This window comes from Rhinopithecus bieti, unplaced genomic scaffold, assembly GCF_001698545.2.
Source record: "Rhinopithecus bieti isolate Rb0 unplaced genomic scaffold, ASM169854v2 scaffold_51346, whole genome shotgun sequence".
Classification (NCBI taxonomy): Eukaryota; Metazoa; Chordata; class Mammalia; order Primates; family Cercopithecidae; genus Rhinopithecus; species Rhinopithecus bieti.
Genome location: NW_016820070.1, coordinates 5,150 through 21,951, shown reverse-complemented (window position 1 = coordinate 21,951; position 16,802 = coordinate 5,150). Strand labels below are relative to the sequence as shown.

General features: G+C 43.9%; 1 pseudogene across 1 annotated transcript in view; it reads right to left on the bottom strand.

Annotated features, from left to right (window-relative positions):
• The window catches only part of LOC108520149 (pregnancy-specific beta-1-glycoprotein 8-like), an 18,544-nt pseudogene extending 4,654 nt beyond the window's left edge, over positions 1–13,890 (bottom strand). Inside the window, exons 1-6 of the transcript XR_001882836.1 lie at positions 13,564–13,890; positions 10,696–10,973; positions 10,046–10,300; positions 4,639–4,916; positions 1,614–1,890; positions 965–1,218 (exon numbers count right to left, since the gene is read on the bottom strand). The product of XR_001882836.1 is annotated as a pregnancy-specific beta-1-glycoprotein 8-like (transcript). The remainder of the gene's footprint in view (positions 1–964; positions 1,219–1,613; positions 1,891–4,638; positions 4,917–10,045; positions 10,301–10,695; positions 10,974–13,563) is intronic.
• Between the last annotated feature and the right edge of the window lie 2,912 nt (positions 13,891–16,802).

Here is a 16,802-nt window from a genome sequence, read left to right as displayed (position 1 = left end):
GGGTACAGAGGTTTAATATGGTAAAAGGAAAAAGTTCTGGAAATGGATAGTGTGATGGTTACACAACACTAAATTACACACTTAGAAATAGTTAATGATAAATCTTATATTAGATATATATATAAAGTGTCCTGGTAGTCTTACACTCTATAAATACACACTTTTTTCGTTGCCCCTTTCCTGCCATGCAGAGCCCCAGAGGTGAATCTCCCTATTTATTCAAGTGTGCATCACTCACTGTCCTCTGTCTGTGTCCCACATGCAGTGCCCACCGCCTCATACAGCCGGTGACTTCAGAGCCAGGACACAGCTCAAGAGTCTGCCCCAAGGCTCCCTTTCTTCTTATTTCCCTGCAGCCCAGGCTTCACTTCACCTGGCAGCTCGATTTAGCTGCATTCAGGGCAGGCCACCAGGGCTCTTTCTCCACACATGCTGGTCTCACCCCAGGTGGAGTCAGGCAGGGCCAGTCACCAGTGAAGCCCGGAGTAGAGAAGGGAGCGGTCTGAGCTGCTCCTCCCTCATCCAAGGGGCTTCCTCCTCTCATTTGGGGAAAATGTGAGCTTGCTTCAAAACCTCAGATGTTCTTTGTAGCTCATGGAGTAGGTAAAAGGAAACAAAGACGTGGTGGTGAACAGGGATGTGTTGGTGACAGCAAGAAGCAACTTGACCTTGAGGACTCTCCTTCTTGTCCCTCTGTGAAGCTTCTTCCACCACATGTGGCTCAGGGCTGACAAAGTCCCCTCCCTACCTTTCCCAGGCTGGACGCAAGGTCAGCCATGAGAAAACAGAAAACAAGGAGAAGAGGGTCTGTACAGACAAATTGGGAGGGTTCAGGAGAAGAATTTAGGATTTGCTTCTGCCCATGGGACACAGGCTGGGAATAAAATGTTTTCCTGACTCTTCTCTGACAGCCAGATAGACTCCACCTAAAACCCTATTGACAATGATGCAGGGATCCACTTACCCAAAACGTTGATCCTCTTGGATGTGGAACGTTCACTGTCAGTGGCTGAGTTACGAGCAGAGCAAACATAGAGCCCGCTATGCTTTGTAGTAATTCGGGGATAGAGAGCTTTTGTCCTGATTGCAGAAACTTCCCGTTAATCGTCCAAGAATACTCTGCCGGTGGGTTAGAGTCCGCGAAGCAGGACAACTGGAGGGTGTTTCCTGAACGGTAGTAGGCCAATGAAGATAAAATCCTGGGGACTTGTGGACCATCTGGAGTAAAGACAATAAAGCCACAGGTGATATCATCCAAGGGAAAGGATGCTCCTGGTCTCTTAAAGGGATACAGTGTCCCTCTGAGTCAAGACACACCCTCAAGGCCCAGCCAAACCCCTTCTGTGTTCACTGAGACAAGGCCAGAGGTATTCACCTGTTCCTCCCATCACAGGCTGTAGACCCCAAGTCTCCCATGACAAAAGCAGCCCCTCCCCTTCTATTCTTGGTTAAGGCTGTGCCTACCCAGGTTTCCCCAGGGCAGGGAGTCATGGCCAGCTCAGGTGTCCAGAAATAAAAGTGTCTGTACTTGGACCTGAGAGAGACTGAGATGCCTGGCCTCTGGTCGTTTGGATTTTATCTGGTGGCCTGGTCCACAGAGGAACCAAAGATACAAAGGACATTCAGGGTGATTGAGTCACTGCAGATGCTACCAACTTGGTCCCATATTTCACATTCATAGGGTCCTGTGTCATTTCTCGTGACATAGTGTAGACTGAGGATCCTGTTTTACCGGATTGCTTTAGCCTGGGACTGACCAGGAGGCTCTGACCATTTACCGTCCACAAGTAGGAGTAGCCCTGAGTCTTAGGTTCAAAGCTAAGGCTACAACATTCTTATTCTCCATGGGGTTGAAGTTGTTGCTGGTTATGTAAGGCTTGGGCAGCTCCGCTGCATGGATAACAGAGAGAAGTTTGTCCTGTGTGGCACCTATGATTCCTCCACAGGCATCCTTCAATCAGAGTTGGCATCTCCCACCTCTCAGCCCACCCGCGTCCTTGAAAGTCAATAGCTGTTGCGTGTGTCACAAGACAGATGCATGATGATCTAAGGGCTCAAAGACTGTGAGGCTGCCTGCTCTGTCTTAGGGAAGCACAGACTTTCTCAAGTGTGAATTGAGCAGCAGTGTTGGGTCATGGACAGACACGTCAGTGGGAGTCACAGCCCCTGGTACCCCTCCCAGTCCCTCTCTAATCAACTGACTGGCTGGCTCACCTTGGGTTCCTTACCTAGAATGTGCAACTGCTGGGCCTCTTCCAAATTCCATCCCACTTTGCTCCCCTAGATGTGATTTCTCTGCAGCTTCCATTTCCAAGGACATTCTAGAGATGAGTAATAATGGGACTTCCCATTATTACTCATTGAAATTCAAGACATTTCATTGTCTTGAAACCCTGAAGATACTGAGCAGACTGGCCTGGGACTGGATGTTTCAGCAGAAAGAAGACAGGGTAGACCAGAGTCAAGACTGGAGGTCAGTTCAGTCATCAGGCAGTGGAGGCACAAGGTGGGGCAGTTTTCTGCAGGTGTTTCATGATGACTTACTTGAGCCAGTGACCTCCAAAGACAGAGGAGAGTGCAAGGAATGATCTAGAAAGAGTGAAGGGGACAGGCAAGAGCTGGTGGCTTTGGAGCAGAGCCATGTTCCCTGTTCTGGGTTCTTTAAGTTTCCTCTCCTTCTGCAGAGAGCAGGTGAGGACTATGTGGATTTTTTCACAAATACATCTGGAGATTTTCAAATGCGGAACTCACTGGTGGAAAGAGTGGGAATGAACTGCTGGAAATCTGATCCTCATGGACCATGTGTATTTGATGGATATGAGACAAATTTGGGGAGAAGTTTTGCAAATATTTTCTTTCATTGGACACTCTAGTCTCTGATTCCATGGGTTTGACTACTCTAGGGACCTCATGTAAATGGATTCTAGAGTGAATCTGAGAAGAGACTGCTTGTTGCCAGGAGCTGGGAGTGGGGAGAATCAGAAGTTGTTCATGGGTGTGCAGTTTCAGTCATGCAAGATGGGGATGTTCTAGAGATCTGCTGTACAGCTTAATGCCTACAGTTCACAGATTGAGTGTTTCTTATGCATAAGACTTAGGACAAAAAGTGTTTTGGATTTCTGACCTTTTTTGATTCTGAAACATTTGTCACATACTTACTGGTTCAGCATCCCAAATCTAAAAAATTCAAAATCTAAAATGCTCTGGTGAGCATTTCTTTTCAGCATCAGTTAAGTACTCCAAAGTGGGAGGTGATAAGCCAAATAAATTCATGTCTTTTTTTTTTTTTTTCTCTCACCACGTTTCTAGCTTTGTGATTGGTTTTTAGTCGATTACGTACTGCTCATGCTGCACTTGTATAGTTTTGAAGGCTTTGGGATGTGAGATATAATGATTGCTATTTTCTATGTTATCAAAACTTTCCACGTTTCCATGGTTGCATTTTTTCCTCAGTGTCTCTGTTGTGTCAGACATTAATAAGAGCCTGTCAGGTCAGATTTAGGACAGGTTTTTGTAATTCTGCAAAAAATGTTACTGGGATTCTGGTAGGGGTTGCGTTGAATCTGCAGCTCACTTTGGGTAGTATTGTCTTCCTAACAATATTGATTCTTCCAATCCATGAAAATGAAATGTTTTTCCAAATATTGATGTTGTCTTTAATGTCTTTCAGTAACACTTTGCAGTTTTCATGGTATAACACTTAGACGTTTTTGGTTAAACTTATTCCAAAATATTTTATTCCTTTTGATGTTAATGTGAATTGAAATTCTTTTCTTAATTTCCTTTCAGATTGTTCATTGTTACTGTATAGTGTAAAGAATGATGTCAAAAGAGTGAAGGGGACAGGCAAAAGCTGGTGGTTTTGAAGCAGAAACATATGCCCTGTCCTGGGTTTTTGATTTTCCCTCTCCCTTTGCAGAGGGCAGGTGGCTCTTCCCTGATGGTCAGATAGACTTCCCTGGAAAACATATTGCCAGTGCTCCAGGGATCCAATTACCATGCACTATGATCTTCTTGATTATGAGATTTGTTCCACCAGTAGCTGAGTTATGCATGAAACAGACATAGACCATTCTATATGTTTTAGTGATTTGAGGGATAAGGAACACTTGTGCTGATTTCTGGAACTTCCCATCAATCAGCCAAGAATGCTCTGCCAGTGGGTGAGAGTCTGTGAGGCAGGAGAGCTTGGAGAATTCCCCTGGATGGTAATAGGTGTATGAAGAAGCAATGATGGGGACACTCAGGCCAACTGGAGCAAAGAGAATAAAGTCACAGGTGATATTGTCAGAGGAAAGGGAAAATCCTGGTCTATGGAAGGGCCACAGTGACCCTGCGAGCTAAGTCACAACACTGAAATCCCAGCCCAATCCCTGCTGTGTTCACTGATCTGGAGCCTGAGACATTCACCTGTTTCTCCCATCATAAACTGTGGACCCTAAGTCTCCCATGACAGGAGCAGCCTCTTCTCTCCCATTGTGGATCAAGTCTAAGCCTACTCTTAGTAGTCATGGCCAGCTTTGATGTCCAGGGGTAAAGGTCTCTGTACTTGGACCTGAGAGGGACCGAGAGGCCTGGCCTCTGGCCATGTGTATTTGGGATGGCAGCCTGGCTCACAGAGGAACAGAAGATACTCACAGATGAGATTCAGGGTGACTGGGTCACTGTGGCTAGAACTCACTGGGCTCTTCACTTCACATTCATAGGGTCCTGCAGTATACTTTGTGACACCAAATAGAAGAGGATACTGTTGTTTTCGGACAGCTGCAACCTGGGACTGATAGGGAGGCTCTGACCATTTATCCACCACAGGTAGCTTGCGTTCTGATTGTCAGGATCACAGGATAAGATCACAGTCTCCATAGCCTCCCTGGGATTTAAGTTGCTGCTGGAGATGGAGGGCTTGGGAGTCTCCACTGTGGAGAAAACAGAGAGAAGATTGCCCTATGTGGCACCTTTGATTTCTCCAAAGACATTTTTCAATTAGAGATGGCATTTCCCACCTCTCAGATAACCCAAGTCCTTAAAAGCCCATGTCAGGTGTGTGTGTTACAAGACAGATGCATGGCAATCTTAGGGCATAGAGATTGTGAGGTTGCCTGCTTTATATGGGAGAAGTACAGACTTTCTCAAGTGTGAATTGAGCAGCAGTATTGGGTCATGGAAAGGCATGGGACCAGCAGTCACAGTCTCTGGTGCCCCTCTGAGTCCCTCCCTCTCCAACTCCCTGCCTGGCCCACCCTGTGGTCCTCACCTGGAGCATGCAGTGCTGGGATCTTCTTAGTTTCAGTCTTACTTTGCCCCCCAAGGTATGTTTTATCTGCAGCTTCCCTTTCAAGGATATCCTAGAGATAGATGATGGAACTTCCCATTGTCCTTAAACCCTCTGGGTACTGGGAAGCCTGGCCTGGGACTGGGTACTTCAGCAGAAATGACACAGAGGAGACCAGAGTCAAGCCTGGAGGTCAGTTCAGTCATCAGGTAGTGGAGCCACAAGGTGGGGCAGTTTTCCTAGCTGTCTGGTAGTGACTGACTTGAGCCAGTGACCTCCAAAGATAGAGCAGATTCCAAGGAATGACCTACAAAGGGTGGAGGAGACAGGCAAGAGCTGATAGCTTTGGACCAAGACCATGTTCCCTGTTCTGTGTCCATGATGTTCCCTTCCCTCTGTAGAGGAAAGGTGAGGAAAATGTGGATCTTTCTAGAAATACATGTGTATGTTTGCAAATGCAGAACTGACTGGTGGAAAGGGAGAACATGAACTGATGACGAAAGTCTGGCCCTTACGGTCCATATGTGTTTGGTGGCTATTAGAACAATATTTGGGAAGAAGTCTTGCAGATATTTTCTCTCACTAGACATTCTACTCTCTGATTTTATGAGTTTGACTACTCTATGTACCTCATCTCAGGGGATTCCAAAGTGAATCAGAGAGTAGAATAGTAGTTTCCAGGAGCTGGGGTTGGGGGAATAGAGCATTGTTCCGTGGCTGTGCAGATTCAGTTAGGCAGGCTGAGGAGGTTCTAGAGATCTCCTGTACAGCTTCATGCCTATAGTTCATACAGATAAAGTGTTCTTTAGGCAGAAAGGTTAAAACCANAATGGAGTCCAAGCATGGTGGGTCATCTTTTAATCTTAGCACTTTGGAAGGTCACAATGGGAGGATTTCTTGAGGCCAGGTGTTTGGATCAGCATAGGTAACCTTGGGAGACCCTCCCTCTCCAAAAAAATTTAAAACCAATTAGCTGGGCATGGTGGCATGCATCTGTAGTCCTAGTATCTTGGGACGCTGAAGAAGAATTGCTTGAGCTCAGGAGGTTGAGATTATGGCTGCAGTAAGCCATAATCACGCCACTGTATTTCAGCCAGGGCTGGCCTACAAAGAGAGACCCTGTCTCTCTTAAAAAAAAAAAAAAAAAAAAAAAGAAAGAAAGAAAGAAAAAGAAAATGAAGTGAAGTGATTACTACCAATTCGAATAAAATGATGATTATGAAAGTACTGTAAAAAATTGTATGCCAATAAATTGGATAACCTAGATGAAATAGACAAATTCTTAGAAAACACAAAATATGAATAGAACTATAATCAGTAATAAGATTGAATCAATAAAAGTATTTGATAAAATTCAGTATTTTTTCATAATAAAAAAAATCTAAGAATGGAAGGAAACCACTTCAACATAAAGGCAATATGTGAAAAATCCAATGCTAATATCATACTCTATGGAGAAAGACTGAAAGCTTTCCCTGTATGAGCAGGAACAAGACAAGTATGCTGCTTTTGACAATTCTATTCAATGTAGTATTGAAAGGTCTAGTCAGAAAATTAGCCAAGAATTTTAAAAGGACGTTCAAATTGGAAGAAAGGAGTAAAATTATTTCTGTTCACAGATAACTTGAACTTACATGTAGAAAATGCTAAAGATGAAACAAACCTATTAGAATTAATAAATGAATTCAGTAATGTTGCACAATACAAAATCAACATTCAAACATCAGTTGTATTTCAACCCACTAACCATGAACAATCTGAAGGGAAATGAAGAAAAAAAATTTAATTTGTATTAATGTCAAAAAGAATAAAATATTTAGGAATAAGTTTAACCAAAGAGGTATAATGATTATACCTGAAATCCATAAAATATTGCTTAATGTTGACATCAATAAAATGAAAAACATTTTGTTTTCATGAATTAGAAGACTCACTATTGTCAGGAGAACAATGTCACCCAAAGTGAGCTGCAGATTCAATATAATTCCTATCAGAATCTCACTGACATTTTTGCAGTAAAAGAAAAATCCATCCTAAAATATATATTGAATCTTATGACTCTAAAGAGACAAACAACTTTGAAGAGGAAGAATGAGGCTGGAGGACTCGCATTTCCTGATGTCAGCATTTACTACAAAGCCCCAGTAACCAATACAGTGTGGTCCTGGCATAAAGGAGGACATAGAAATTAATGAGATAGAACAGAGAGCCCAGAAAGAAATACTTGCATATATGGCCAAATGATTTTCATCGAGTGTGCCAAGATCGTTCAATGGGGAAAGGACAGCGTTCTCATCAAATGATACTGGGAAAGCTGGATATCCAAGGGCAAGAATGAGAGGAACCTTTACCTAACACCATATACAAAAATTAACCCACAATAGATCAAAGATCTAAATGTAAGAGCAAAATCTATACAACTGTTAGAACAAAACATAGGAGAAAAACTTCATGATATTGGATTTCAAAATGATTTCTTGGTTGTAACAACGAAAGCATAGGCAACAAATAAAATGGATACATTGGACTTCATAAATATCAAAACCTTTTATATATTGAAGAACATTATCAAGAAAGTAAAAAGGCAACCCATGAAACAAGAAAATATTTGCAAATTATAAGTGCGATAAGAAATTAATTTCCAGAATACATGAAAAACTACAAGTCAACAACAGCAAACATCCAAAAACATAATTAAAAAATGAACCAAGGATGAAAATATAGTTTTCTCCAAGGAAGATATGCAAATATCCAAGAAGCCCATGCAGAGTTCCTCAGCATCATGAATACATAGAGATATGCAAATCAAAACCACAATGTGACTCCACCTCACACACTTTAGGATGGCTTTGATAAACAACGACAGCAACACAAAACAACAAGTGTTTTCAAATAGATGGAAAAATTGGAGCTCTAGTGCATTACTGATGGGAATGGGAAATGTTATAGCCACTGTAAAAGTGGTGTGGCTGTTTCTCAAAAAATTAAACAATAAATTACCATTCGAACCAACAATTCCACTTCTGGACATACTGCCTATAGAATGGAAGAAAATTTGAACAAATATTTGCACATTGATGTTCAGAGAAGCATTACTCACAATAGCAAAAAAATGGAAACAACAGAAAAGTCCATTGAAAGATAAGGGTGTGGGCAAATGAGGTATATCTATACATCGAAAAGTTATTCAAACTTAACAAGGAATAAAATTCCAATATATCGTGCAAAGTAGATGAACCTTGAAGACATTATGCTAACTGAAATAAGCCAGACACAAAAGGATAATTATTCTATAATTCCATTTATAAAAGATAGAATAGCCAGTTACATAGAGACCGAAAGTAGAATGGTATGTGCCAAGGGATGGGGGAGAAGAAGTGAGAGTTACTGTTGATTGGGTACAGACGTTTAATATGGCAAAAGGAAAAAGTTCTGGAAATGGATAGTGTGATGGTTACACAACACTAAATTGCACACTTAGAAGTAGTTAATGATAAGTCTTATAATATATATAAGTGTCCTGGTAGTCTTACACTCTATAAATACACACTTTCTGGCATTGCCCCTTTCCTGCCATGCAGAGCCCCAGAGNTTATTTATTTATTTTTTTTTTGAGAAGGAGTCTCGCTCTGTCACCCAGGCTGGAGTGCAGTGGCCAGATCTCAGCTCACTGCAAACTCCGCCTCCCGGGTTTACGCCATTCTCCTGCCTCAGCCTCCCGAGTAGCTGGGCCTACAGGCGCCCGCCACCTCGCCCGGCTAGTTTTTTGTATTTTTTTAGTAGAGACGGGGTTTCACCGTGTTAGCCAGGATGGTCTCGATCTCCTGACCTCGTGATCCGCCCGCCTCGGCCTCCCAAAGTGCTGGGATTACAGGCTTGAGCCACCGCGCCCGGCCAGTTAATGATAAATCTTATATTAGATATATATAAAGTGTCCTGGTAGTCTTACACTCTATAAATACACACTTTTTTCGTTGCCCCTTTCCTGCCATGCAGAGCCCCAGAGGTGAATCTCCCTATTTATTCAAGTGTGCATCACTCACTGTCCTCTGTCTGTGTCCCACATGCAGTGCCCACCGCCTCATACAGCCGGTGACTTCAGAGCCAGGACACAGCTCAAGAGTCTGCCCCAAGGCTCCCTTTCTTCTTATTTCCCTGCAGCCCAGGCTTCACTTCACCTGGCAGCTCGATTTAGCTGCATTCAGGGCAGGCCACCAGGGCTCTTTCTCCACACATGCTGGTCTCACCCCAGGTGGAGTCAGGCAGGGCCAGTCACCAGTGAAGCCCGGAGTAGAGAAGGGAGCGGTCTGAGCTGCTCCTCCCTCATCCAAGGGGCTTCCTCCTCTCATTTGGGGGAAAAATGTGAGCTTGCTTCAAAACCTCAGATGTTCTTTGTAGCTCATGGAGTAGGTAAAAGGAAACAAAGACGTGGTGGTGAACAGGGATGTGTTGGTGACAGCAAGAAGCAACTTGACCTTGAGGACTCTCCTTCTTGTCCCTCTGTGAAGCTTCTTCCACCACATGTGGCTCAGGGCTGACAAAGTCCCCTCCCTACCTTTCCCAGGCTGGACGCAAGGTCAGCCATGAGAAAACAGAAAAACAAGGAGAAGAGGGTCTGTACAGACAAATTGGGAGGGTTCAGGAGAAGAATTTAGGATTTGCTTCTGCCCATGGGACACAGGCTGGGAATAAAAATGTTTTCCTGACTCTTCTCTGACAGCCAGATAGACTCCACCTAAAACCCTATTGACAATGATGCAGGGATCCACTTACCCAAAACGTTGATCCTCTTGGATGTGGAACGTTCACTGTCAGTGGCTGAGTTACGAGCAGAGCAAACATAGAGCCCGCTATGCTTTGTAGTAATTCGGGGGATAGAGAGCTTTTGTCCTGATTGCAGAAACTTCCCGTTAATCGTCCAAGAATACTCTGCCGGTGGGTTAGAGTCCGCGAAGCAGGACAAATGGAGGGTGTTTCCTGAACGGTAGTAGGCCAATGAAGATAAAATCCTGGGGACTTGTGGACCATCTGGAGTAAAGACAATAAAGCCACAGGTGATATCATCCAAGGGAAAGGATGCTCCTGGTCTCTTAAAGGGATACAGTGTCCCTCTGAGTCAAGACACACCCTCAAGGCCCAGCCAAACCCCTTCTGTGTTCACTGAGACAAGGCCAGAGGTATTCACCTGTTCCTCCCATCACAGGCTGTAGACCCCAAGTCTCCCATGACAAAAGCAGCCCCTCCCCTTCTATTCTTGGTTAAGGCTGTGCCTACCCAGGTTTCCCCAGGGCAGGGAGTCATGGCCAGCTCAGGTGTCCAGAAATAAAAGTGTCTGTACTTGGACCTGAGAGAGACTGAGATGCCTGGCCTCTGGTCGTTTGGATTTTATCTGGTGGCCTGGTCCACAGAGGAACCAAAGATACAAAGGACATTCAGGGTGATTGAGTCACTGCAGATGCTACCAACTTGGTCCCATATTTCACATTCATAGGGTCCTGTGTCATTTCTCGTGACATAGTGTAGACTGAGGATCCTGTTTTTACCGGATTGCTTTAGCCTGGGACTGACCAGGAGGCTCTGACCATTTACCGTCCACAAGTAGGAGTAGCCCTGAGTCTTAGGTTCAAAGCTAAGGCTACAACATTCTTATTCTCCATGGGGTTGAAGTTGTTGCTGGTTATGTAAGGCTTGGGCAGCTCCGCTGCATGGATAACAGAGAGAAGTTTGTCCTGTGTGGCACCTATGATTCCTCCACAGGCATCCTTCAATCAGAGTTGGCATCTCCCACCTCTCAGCCCACCCGCGTCCTTGAAAGTCAATAGCTGTTGCGTGTGTCACAAGACAGATGCATGATGATCTAAGGGCTCAAAGACTGTGAGGCTGCCTGCTCTGTCTTAGGGAAGCACAGACTTTCTCAAGTGTGAATTGAGCAGCAGTGTTGGGTCATGGACAGACACGTCAGTGGGAGTCACAGCCCCTGGTACCCCTCCCAGTCCCTCTCTAATCAACTGACTGGCTGGTTCACCTTGGGTTCCTTACCAGTAATGTGCGACTGCTGGGCCTCTTCCAAATTCCATCCTACTTTGCCCCCCTAGATGTGATTTTTCTGCAGCTTCCATTTCCAAGGACATTCCAGAGATGAGTAATAATGGGACTTCCCATTATCCTGAAACCCTGAAGATACTGAGCAGTCTGGCCTGGGACTGGATGTTTCAGCAGAAATAAGACAGGGGAGACCAGAGTCAAGCCTGGAGGTCAGTTCAGTCATCAGGCAGTGGAGGCACAAGGTGGGGCAGTTTTTTGCAGGTGTTTCATGATGACTTACTTGAGCCAGTGACCTCCAAAGATAGAGCAGAGTGCAAGGAATGATGTAGAAAGAGTGAAGGGGACAGGCAAGAGCTGGTGGCTTTGGAGCAGAACCATGTTCCCTGTTCTGGGTTCTTTTAAGTTTCCTCTCCTTCTGCAGAGGGCAGGTGAGGACTATGTGGATCTTTCCAGAAATACATGTGGATATTTGCAAATGCAGAACTGACTGGTGGAAGGGTGGGAATGAACTGCTGGAAATCTGGTCCTCATGGACCATGTGTGTTTGATGGATATGAGACACATTCGGGGAGAATTTTTGCAAATATTTTCTTTCATTGTACACTCTACGCTCCGATTCCATGGGTTTGACTACTCTAGGGACCTCATGTAAGTGGATTCCCGAGTGAATCTGAGAAGAGACTGCTGGTTGCCAGGAGCTGGGAGTGCGGAGAGTCAGAAGTTGTTCATGTGTGCGCAGATGGGGAGGTTCTAGAGATCTGCTGTACACTTACTGGTTTAGCATCCCAAATCTGAAAGATTCAAAATCTAAAATGCTCCAGTGAGCATTTCTTTTCAGCATCTGATTCGTATGCCAAAGTGGGAGGTGATAGGCCAAATACATTCTTGCCCTTTTTTTTTCTCTCACCACGTTTCTAGCTTCATGATTAGTTTTTGGTCAATTCCGTACTAGCCATGCTGCACTTGTATATTTTTGAAGGCTTTGGGATGTGAGAAAGTTGATTGCTATTTTCTATGTCATCAAAAGTTTCCACCTTTTCATGGTTGCATCTTTTTCTCAGTGTCTCTGTTGTAGCAGTCATTAATAAGAGCCTGTCAGGTCAGATTTAGGACAGATTTTTGTAATTCTGCAAAAAATCTTACTGGGATTCTGGTAGTGGTTGCGTTGAATCTGCAGCTCACTTTGGGTAGCATTGTCTTCCTAACAATATTGATTCTTCCAATCCGTGAGAATGAAATGTCTTTCCATATATTGATGTCATCTTTAGTTACTTTCCGTAATGTTTTGGAGTTTTCAGGGTATAACCTTTTGACCTTTTTGGTTAAATTTATTCCAAAATATTTTATTCCTTTTGATGTTAATGTGAATTGAAATGCTTTTCTTAATTTCCTTTCAGATTGTTCACTGTTACTGTATAGTCTAAAGAATGAACTAGAAAGAGTGAAGGTGACAGGCAAAAGCTGGTGGTTTTGAAGCAGAAACGTAATCCCTGCCCTGGGTTTTTGATTTTCCCTCTCCCTTTGCAGAGGGCAGGTGGCTCTTCCCTGATAGTCAGATAGACTTCACTGGAAAATACGTTGCCAAAGCTCCAGGGATCCACTTACCAGGGACTGTGATCCTCTTGATTATGAGATGTGTTCCACCAGTGGCTGAGTTATGGATGAAGCAGACATAGACCCCTGTATATGTTTTAGTGATTTGGGGGATAAAGAACACTGGTGCTGATTGCTGGAACTTCCCATCAATCAGCCAAGAATGCTCTGCCAGTGGGTGAGAGTCTGTGAGGCAGGAGAGCTAGAGGACTTCCCCTGTGTGCTAATAGGTGTATGAAGAAGAAATGGTGGGGGCATCCAAGCCATCTGGAGCAAAGAGAATAAAGTCACAGCTGATGCTGTGAGAGGGAAGGGAAAATCCTGGTCTGTGGAAGGGCCACAGTGACCCTGTGAGCTAAGTCACAACACTGAAGTCCCAGCCAAATCCCTGCTGTGTTCACTGATCTGGAGCCTGAGACATTCACCTGTTTCTCCCATCATTATCTGTGGACCCTGAGCCTCCCTTGACAGGAGCAGCCTATTCTCTCCAATTGTTGATCAAACGTAAGCCTACCCTTAGTAGTCATGGTCAGCTTTGATGTCCAGGGATAAAGGTCTCTGTACTTGAACCTGAGAGGGACTGGGAGGCCTGGTCTCTGGCCATGTGTATTTGGGATGGCAGCCTGCCTCACAGAGGAACAGAAGATACTCACAGATGAGATTCAGGGTGACTGGGTCACTGCGGCTGGCACTCACTGGGTTCTTCATTTCACATTCATAGGGTCCTGCAATATCCTTTGTGACACCATATAGAGTGAGGATCCTGTTGTTTTCGGACAGCTGCCATGGGCGACTGATAGGGAGGCTCTGACCCTTTATCCACCACCGGTAGCTTGCATCCTCAGTGTCAGGATCACAGGATAAGATCACAGTCTCCGTGCCCTCCCTGGGGTTTAAGTTGCTGCTGGAGATGGAGGGCTTGGGAGTCTCCACTGTGCAGATAACAGAGAGAAGATAGCCCTGTGTGGCACCTTTGATTCCTCCAAAGACATTTTTCAATCAGAGATGGCATTTCCCACTTCTCAGCCGACCCAAGTCCTTAAAAGCCCATGGCAGGTGTGTGTGTTACAAGACAGATGCATAGCAATCTGAGGGCTCAGAGACTGTGAGGCTTCCTTCTGTATGTGGGAGAAGCACAGACTTTCTCAAGTGTGAATTCAGCAGCAGCATTGGGTCACAGAAAGACATGTGACTAGCAGTCACAGCCCCTGGTGCCTCTCTGAGTCCCTCCCTCTCCAATTGCCTGCCTGGCCTACCCTGTGGTCCTCACCTGGAGCATGCAGTGCTGGAATCTTCTTAGTTTCAGTCTTACTTTGCCCTCCAAGGTATGGTTTCTCTGCAGCTTCCCTTTCAAGGATATCCTAGAGATGGATAATGGAACTTCCCATTGTCCTTAAACTCTTTGGGTACTGGAAAGCCTGGCCTGGGACTGGGTACTTCAGCAGAAATAATACAGGGGAGACCAGAGTCAAGCCTGGAGGTCGGTTCAGTCATCAGGCAGTGGAGCCACAAGGTGGGGCAGTTTTCCCAGCTGTCTCATAGTGACTGACTTGAGCCAGTGACCTCTAAAGATAGAGCAGAGTCCAAGGAATGACCTACAAAGAGTGAAGGGGACAAGCAAGAGCTGATAGCTTTGGACCAAGACCATGTTCCCTGTTCTGTGTCCATGATGTTCCCTTCCCGCTGTAGAGGACAGGTGAGGACCATGTGGATATTTCTGGAAATACATGTTGATGTTTGCAAATGCAGAACTGACTGATGGAAAGGGCGAACATGAACTGATGATGGAAGTGTAGCCCCCACGGACCATTTGTGTTTGGTGGCTATTAGACCAATATTTGGGAAGAAGTCTTGCAGATACTTTCTCTCATTAGACATTCTACTTTCTGATTCTATGAGTTTGACTACTCTATGCATCTCATCTCAGTGGATTCTAGAGTGAATCAGAGAGTAGAATAGTGGTTTCCAGGACCTGGGTTTGGGAGAATAGGGCATTTTTCTAGGGGTGTGCGCTTTCAGTTATGCAGGAAGAGGAGGATCTAGAGATCTCCTGTACAGCTTCATGCCTATAGTTCATGCAGACAAAGTGTTCCTTATGCAGAAAGCTTAAAACCAGGTGTTTTGAATTTCTAACTTTTTTTTATCTTGGAATATTTGCTGTAGATGTACTGTGTTAGCACCTCAAATCTGAAAAATTTTAAATCCAAAATGCTCCTGTGAGCACTTCTTTTTAGCATCATATAAGTTGTCAGAAGTGTTGGATTTGGGAGCATTTCAGATTTTGGATTTCCGGATTTGGGATGCTCAATTTGTAATACTGTAATTTTCCAATAAAAAGTTAGGTGTTTAGAAGTCATGTTATGTTCTGACTCTAGTAACAAAAAAAAACAAAATTTGGAGAAGACATTAAAATGTTGTCATAAGTGGAAATTTTTACTGGTGGTCCAAACATTTAAGATCAATTGCTGGTAGTAGTATTTCTCTTGATAACCAATTAAGGTTTAGGTGTGGGGTGAATTCCAGTAGGATCACATTATGCTCAAAGAAAGATGCCAAAGATGATTTGAAATTAGCAAGTCCTTAAGTAGAGAGAGTCCCTTAAGAACTGGTCAGTGTGTCAATTACATAAAGGGAGGAAAGTTGCAGAATTAAAAGAAGTGATATGTGTTATGTTAGTAAATATAGAAAGAACTCCGTGTTTCTAATTTCTCTGCAGAGTTAGGAAAAATGAGGAGGAGCCCAAAACAGGTATGTGAAATGCTTTCTTCATTTTCTCTTAACCTCAGGAAATACAACTAGAGTTTATGTTTCTGTGAATTAGGAAGTGTCTTAGTGATACGCCAATGGCTCATGTGTCCCCCACACGAAGAACCCCAACTTATGAAGATGGCATCATCAGGAGGAAACAACTGTGTGTGGCACAGGCAGTAAAACCATCAGACAGCACCCCCTCGCCACCTCCAACAGGTCCCCGAAACCACTAGTATTCCCATTACATGTATGTTACAGCCTTGGTAGTTGTCCCACAACTACAAAAAAATTTTTTTTTCTACTTACATCTTTATTGTAGCATGACTTAGGGCTCCTCTGTGAAAGAGCGTTTAGACGTTATTTTAAAAAATTATGTTTTAAAACAATTTCCTTTGAAAATAATTGTTTTCTTTTTTTTTCAAGTTAAGCATGGCACCAACAGTACTGCCTTTCTTTTTATTATTATTATTATTGTTGTTGTTGTTGTTATTATTGTTATACTTTAAGTTCTAGGGTATATGTGCATAACGTGCAGGTTTGTTACATAGGTATACTTGTGCCATATTGGTGTGCTGCACCCATCAACTCGTCAGGACCCATCAATTCGTCATTTACATCAGGTATAATTCCCAATGCAATCCCTCCCCCCTCCACCTTCCCAATAATAGGCCCTGGTGTGTGATGTTCCCCTTCCCGAATCCAAGTGATCTCATTGTTCAGTTCCCACCTATGAGTGAGAACACACAGTGTTTGGTTTTCTGTTCTTGTGATAGTTTGCTGAGAATGATGGTTTCCAGCTGCATCCATGTCCCTACAAAGGACACAAACTCATCGTTTTTTATGGCTGCATAGTATTCCATGGTGTATATGTGCCACATTTTCTTAATCCAGTCTGTCACTGATGGACACTTGGGTTGATTCCAAGTCTTTGCTATTGTGAATAGTGCCGCAATAAACATACGTGTGCATGTGTCTTTATAGCAGCATGATTTATAATCCTTTGGGTATATACCCAGTAATGGGATGGCTGGGTCATATGGTACATCTAGTTCTAGATCCTTGAGGAATCGCCATACTGTTTTCCATAATGGTTGAACTAGTTTACAGTCCCACCAACAGTGTAAAAGTGTTCCTATTTCTC